Below are 7322 nucleotides of genomic sequence, written 5' to 3'. Positions count from 1 at the left end.
ACCCTAATGTTGCAACCCCCCTACAATAGTCTTGCAACCTCCTTTTGGGCCAGGACCCCCAGTTTGAGAAACGCTGGTTTAGAGGCTGGCTAGATTGCTGTATTGACTTTACTCTGAAATCCTTTTCTTTGTTTAATGAACATTAAACAGTTTGTAAAGGAAAACCAAAAGGGAATCTTGTGATTCCCCAGCACACCAGTCAAACAACCTTGTCCTTTGATCTTATCACTACTTGGAAGCTAACCAGCTTTTCACCCATTCCAATTTAATATTCAGTCCTCAAATAAAGGACATATCAGATATTAAACTGATAAGAACAGACACTACACTTTGATCTTAGCTCCAAGGAGCCGAGAAGCGATTCCAGTTACTGATAATCCTACAAGGAAATGATGCAGCAGGATGCAGTTTTGCTTGATCATGAAAGAGCCCTTGTCCTGTTGAGTCAGTGTGGTATCAATAATAATACCCAGCATGCAGTTGTAGAGCTTTAGATGTATCAGTTGTACTAATCAATGCTCTTCCATATACCTTTTGAAAGATTGGAAATCTGACCACCACTATTTTGGCTAAATATCAGCACGGAAAATCCCCTTATTTCAATTAGATGAGCTAAATCTTCAGTTTGCTACCTTTCGCCTACTGCTGAGTTGAGTACTGTGCGGGTACAAATGACTGCCCCATTTCCACCTCCTCCCATGAAGTTGTTGCTCTTGGGGAGTTGTGAAGTAATTCTGCTGTGTGATATTTATGAAATGCTTTGCTAGGGAAATGCAAAATGTAATATAATGTCATGTAGGAATGTTAGCAAATAAACCACAGAAAAGCTGTCTCTGGGCCACCAATAAATGATACAAAAGTATTAATTTTTCTACCAAGAAGTAAGGTTACAACAATCGATGGGCCATATTCATCATAAATTCATTTGCTAGAATTATAAAACACCTAGATAAACATGAGGGACAACTAGCATAGCTAACTGTAAAGGAAAATCATGTCTTTATAATGTACTAGAAATCTTTGTGTGCATCAATAAAAGTGGAAAAAGTAAAGCCAGATGATGTAACTTATTCAGACTTTTAAGAAGCCTTTGACATGAGGTTATTAATGAAACTAACTAGCTCTCACCACTATGGCATATTCTGATGTGGGTCTCCCTCAATCAATCCTGTTGAAATTGTTCCACATTAATTTAATATTACTTGGGCCAGAGAGTGAGAATGACTCTATAGCCCGCTGCAAAGAGCACTCACCTGAGAGGTGGCAGATCTCTCTTCAAATCCCTTCTCCTCATCAGGAAGAGGAGGGAATGGAACTAGGGTCCCCACATCTGAGGTGAGTACCCTAGCCACTGAGTTAAAGGTTATAAATGAGGTCCTGTACCTCCCAGCCCCTGCCTGTTTTGTGTGGAGTTAAGCGGTGTTTGAACATGCCTATCGGATCAGGCCCTGCATGGGTGGCGGGTATAATAGACCAGGCACAGCTGCTGCCGCCGGACCCCATTTGTGGATTTGGCGGGGGGAATTTTTGCTTTTTTATTATGCCCCATGCAGGTTCCGGGGCAGCTGAGGAGCCGGTATGTGTTACTCAGCTTCCCGGGTTCATCAGTAATCTCCCTGGAGCCCAGGAAGATTATTGATGAACCCAGGAAGCTAACACATAATGCCTCCTCAGCTGGGGGGAAGGGGCGGAGCCAGGGGCTAGCGCCAACCACCGCCCATTGGGACCTGCATATTACTTAGGCGGAAGAGTGCCTATCTTCCCCCGATTCATGGATCGCAAATAGGGATCGGGACCTCCCTGCAGCCTGGACTTAGGTGCCTATCTCTGTGAGGTGGTGGGACTTAGGAGATAGCCCTTATCAGTATCTCCTATTGGTTAGCTTAGGCAGCTCCCCACCTAACATGCTGGGTTTTGTGGATTGCATGCTTAGTCATCCAAATCTTCCCCTTCATTGTACAGGGAGGCTAGATGTCTAACACAGGCTTTGTGAATTGCAGGGTTGTTCCTATGATTTCCTAGGTGGCTAAAAGTTAAGTGGCATGATGCTGAGTGCCTCAACGCTTATGTCCCTTTGTGAATCTGGGCCTGAGCACCTTCCAGTAGGACATTAAATACTGTGACTACTTATCTGGCATGTGTATCTCTCATCTACTCCCAGTGAAAGAAGTGCATGTAGTTAAGTGTTTTGGTTTGGAGTTTATTTATATACATATTGTCGTGTGTTTTTGTTAGAGAAGACTAGGTCAGAGAAATGTGGCTTTCACATTTGGTGGTGAGGTTTGTTATCATCCTTAGCTCTTGTAGGAGTTCATTCCACAGTTTTGGGCCAGTGCTTGAGAAAGCTCGGTCTCCTGCATAGATAGAATTTACCTTTTATTGGAGAAAGTTTTGTTGAGCCAATGGAGCAAAATTGTTGACCATACTCTTTATCCTGGACTTTAGGAGGTCTTTTAGCAGCCCTGTGCCTAAGCCATTGAGCAGTACTGAAGATAAGGATTACTGAGACCTTGACCTTAACTTGGTATTATGGAAAGGCATCATAGGAAGCAGAACACAAGTTTGATGTGCTTGCAGTGGCTGGTGTTGCTGAGGAGACATGCTGCAGAGTTTTGTACTACATGTTTTTTCCTAAATGGTGAAGGCTTTGTTCCAGGATCTATCACATTGTCATAGTCCAGCTGGAAGGTGATGAAGGCATGAATAGCTGAGTCCAGATCATTGTCCGCCAAGATGGGATGGAGTCTCCTAGCTGAATGAAGATGATAGAAAGCATTACTCACCTTTGTTACTGTGTGAGAGCTTTGCATCACCAAAGAATCCATGAACTAAACTACAGACTGAATTGACCAATTGTAGGTGTGTGCCTTCAATCAAAGGAGACTGCCCCATGGCTGCAAATTCTTCAAGATGTTAAGGCTCACTCTGCCTGAATAAGAACACAGTTACTTTCATTGTATTGATTATACTGTGTTTCAATAGAATGTTGAACATCCCAGAGAGTAATTTATTGGAAAGCTACAATTTGTTTTTGATCCAAACTCAAATTATAATCTTCCAATACATTTAAAATGAACTGCAGTTAGTTTAGTACTTATCTTGTGAACCTTTCCTTATGATCAGGTCAGGCATTTAACTATCTTTATTTTCACAGGTGATAAAAAATTATCACTAATCCAATTGTTTAGTTATTTTGGGCTATCCCCTCCACTACAGATTTTGAGGAATTTTTATTGTGCTACATTATAGTAATTAATCATTGCTATTTCAATATCCTTGGCTGGTCCATTTCATTAAATGGCATCTATTTTTCCTCTTCTTTTTCAGCATCCGTGGGTTTTCTCTACATTGCCATTTGATGCTAATTTGCAGTGTAACCCCTGTTTGTGGTTTTTTCTGTGGATCCTTGGAATTTCAGGGTCTTGGGTTGCTCCTTCTCCAAACCCTGTTGGTATTTCCCTGAAGCTTCCTAATGGTTTGCTGCAATCTCTGAGATACCCTTGCATGATCTGTCTTGTTTTGGCAGTCCAAGGCATAGTGACCATCTCTTCCACAGTTGTAACAGGAACCTTCTCGCCGGCTATCACCCCTCCTGCTACTCTCCCCTCTTGAGGATGGCACAGTATGTCCCTGAGCCTTCATCATGGCCACTTCTCGGGTTAAATCTCTCAGTGCTGCTGCCACTGACGGAGCCTCTTCCATCTCTCCAAGCACTGTGGTGGTATGACTCCCTGCCATCTTCGGCTGCACCACTGCATCCACTTGCAACAATCGCTCCTCCTCTTCACATATCTCTCAAATGAGCTTGTGGAATGGGGGTGGGTTTGGGGCCCATTCCCTCAGTCGCCACAACATCAACCCATCTTGTCGGGTGCCCCGAAGGATTTGGTCCAACCTAGAGGAATCAATGCGCTTGGTGGGGATGCCCTCCTTCCGCACTACCTGCTGTAGCAAATCCTCTAGTCTCCTGATGAAATCCGACAATCATTCGTGGGGCTCCTGATAGGTTTGGCGGAAACGATAAGACAGGTGTTCACTGCTATCAGTAGCACCGTAGACACTCTTAAGAGCGGTTAAATAGTCTTGCACTGTGGCAGCTGGTTGGGAGTCTTTCAGGGCTCAGATAATTTGCATGGCAGGTCCCCTCAGACTCTCAAGCACATGTTTCTGCTTCTCAGAATCAGAGCATTCCCACTCTTGGACAAGTGGCACCGTAAAATCCCTCCAGATCTTGTAATCATCCTCCCCTGATGACACCCCCGAGAAAGAACGCAACTGCTTGTATGGAGCACTTTCATATACTGGCTTCAATGCATCTTTGAGAGCGTTTCCCAGCTCTTTGGCCCATCCCACCAGGCTGGGTGCTGCAGGTGTTGGAGCCCCTCCTAATGCCAAAATTAATTCTTCTCTTGTCTGCTTCTCATCCACCATCAGAGCTTGCAATTTCTGCGCTAAAGAATCCACCTCAAGTGACACAGGCACACTAGGAGGGGACTGCTCTGCTCCCAGAATTGTCCAGGGAATACCTTCTACTTGCACCTCTTTGGGCACTTTATCAAGATCTGCTTCCTTGGAGTGAGTACATAGTGCTACCATGCCCTTCACTTTGCGGTTGTAAATACGGGTGTGGACCTTTACCCTCCCCAGTATTTCAGCTGCATCTAGGCTCTCCTCAATTTCATTTGGTTCCATCTCTTCTGGGAACCGCGCCACCAGCACAGCTTTGGTTACTGGGATTCGTGCCCCTCAGCACAGGTCTTCTAGTAATCCTCTCTCCATTTTTTTTTTTAACTGAGATGAAAGTCACTCAGGAGTTTCTTTGCTCTGTGAAGGAAAGCCCGGGGTGCGCAACATAGGTGTGTGCGTGTGTGTACTGCAAAGTCCCCGTATGGGCCACCAAGTATAACTTTAGCGCCCTCGTGGCCAAGATGGAGTCTGCTCTGCCGGCAGCTCCGGCCAAGAGAAGGCGTGCGCAGGAATGCAGCAGGAGAAATCCCTTCCACCCCATGGGCACCTGTTCCAAACCCCCCAGAGCGAACACACACACCTACAGGAAAAGTACAATGGATATAAGAAAGGGAAATATTTATTTACAGAGGGATGAGAGGAGAAATACAACAAGGGGAAATATAGGGGGAGCAGTAGAACAGGGTTGCATCCAAACCAAGGCCCCACAGGCCCAGTGGTAGCACAGTCTGGAAGGGCAGAAACCGAGCAATGTGTCACAGAGTTGAGGAGTCCTGAGCAAAGTTCCAGTCCAGTGGTGAGTCTTGGATGCTCCTGGTCGTCTTCAGCGCCAGTGAACTTTCCCCCCACAAACTCCTCCAGTGCCCTCTTCTGCCGCTCTCTGCAAAGCCACACCGAGCGACGACCTCCCCACTTAACTAGTTAGCAACCTCCCTCCTTGTTCCCAATGCAGAGTCACAAGCCCCAGTACTCACAGCCCCATGCAGCAAGGGGCAGCCGTGATACTGGGTCTAGATCCAGCCTGTCCTTCTCGGGCGATTCCTCCCTGGCACAGCTCCTCCTGGCTCCTGTCCTGGGGTGTCCCGGATCGGCCGCCCTGTCCTTCCCAGGCTTCAGGCAGGTTCTCTGCTGCTTCCTTTGTGAAGGCTTGCGGGCTGTTGCTCTCTCTCTCTCCGAGCTCCAGAGCCACCCCCTGGAGTTTCCCTCCTTTTTTCTCACTCTCTCCCTTCCCTCTTAGGAAAAAGATTTAAAGGGGCCATGCTCTCTAAACCCCAAAGGGGTTACAGCAGTACATTCCATCCTACAGTCAGTGATAAGGCAATGTCCATGGAAAGAAATGAGGATATGATAATCTGAAAGACATGGCACAAAACTGAAATTTGGACAAGCAGCAGATATTTCTATTTTGGGTGAGTAGAGACAGCTAAACTTTCTGTATAGCTTTGGGATATTCACAGAAGAATCCTGTGACAAGCCATTCCCTCTATACAAGTTATAGATTTCCTTTTTCCTGTTGGGACAGAGGAAATGTAGAAATTTGGAAAGAATGAGCCCTCAAACATATCCAGATGTAACTGACTATAGGAATATAATGGGGTATTGGAAGATTCCTGAAAAATTTATATGGAGAAGGGATTCTTTCCCCTTCTATATGTGGCTGTATAGCTTCACGCTCTAGGGGATCATCTGAAACCAGCTGTGGAAAATAAGACATTTTACCTGTTCCTCTCCTTTCCATTTCCCTCAGGGTTGTCTGGACTTCAGTGCAAGTGGCTGCCTGGTGAGAACAATTGCTGAAAATGAATAGAACCCTGTGCAATTCATGTAAGACATAAGTGCGGAAACCACTGATGTGTCTATTAGGGCCAATGTATTGCAGTCACCCCAGAGGATTGAAGTTAGATGTAGTTTGCTTGCTTTGATATATTTATTTGAGTTGGGTTGAGAAACCAGCAAAACAGAGCTCACTCACTGGAAGGCAATGTTGACTATTTGTGATTATCAAAATTCCCATGGTACTTTTTGCAACAGTAGGGTTGTTACATGCAGTGTCTTAGTCAGATTCCAGGCTGGGCAACTATATCCTGCTTACCTGAAATCCTGCCGCAGTTTTAACTTCATATGTTCTTTGCTTCCTGTCCTAAACTGCGTAGTGCTGCTATGTGCGGAATAAACAGCAGCTGCATTCCACTCCAGAAGCTGCTTCATTTCTGTTGTGGGTGAATTAAATAACATATTTGAAGCTTGCAAAAATGCTTTTGGGAATCTTTCAGGATTGTAAGATGCCATGAATTCAATAGGACAAAGTGATCTAATTAAAAATTATTTTAAATTCTGATTTTAAATGTAAAACACCTTGATCACTAGGAATATACAAAATTAGTTTCTGCATTGATACAACCTTGCCATCCCAATCCTATTAGCCTCATGTTTGTGCCAACCCTTGCTTGTCCTGTCAACGTTCTAGACTAAGTTTTTGGGCCACATACCCTAGCTATCCCTCCCGTGAGGTGCTTAGAATACCTTTTAGATATGGTGCAGATAACAATCAATAGTAATATCATTTTGAATGGATGGAAGCTTTGTTCAGTAATTCTTAACAGCCAACACAGAAACCACACCGGGCTGCAGGGATGTGCTGGCTGCCACTTCCCGCAGCTCCCATTGGCCGGGAGCTGCGGGTGGCTGTGCCCAGGGCCGGCTTTAGCATGTGCGGGGCCCCACGCCGGGACGCGAATTGTCTCGCGCCCCCCCCCCCCGCCCCAACTCTGCCCCGGCCCCGCCCCAACTCCACCCCCCTCCCTGCCCCATTGGATCCCCCCCAAATCCCCGCCCTGCCCCCCAGCCCCGCCCCC

General features: G+C 45.8%; 1 pseudogene; it reads right to left on the bottom strand.

Moving 5' to 3' along the window:
* Positions 1 to 234: 234 nt before the first annotated feature.
* Positions 235 to 362, bottom strand: LOC135880749 (U2 spliceosomal RNA; annotated as a pseudogene).
* Positions 363 to 7322: the final 6960 nt, after the last annotated feature.

Source organism: Emys orbicularis, chromosome 6 (genome assembly GCF_028017835.1).
Source record: "Emys orbicularis isolate rEmyOrb1 chromosome 6, rEmyOrb1.hap1, whole genome shotgun sequence".
NCBI classification, from domain to species: Eukaryota; Metazoa; Chordata; order Testudines; family Emydidae; genus Emys; species Emys orbicularis.
This window is presented reverse-complemented; position numbering and strand designations above follow the sequence as displayed.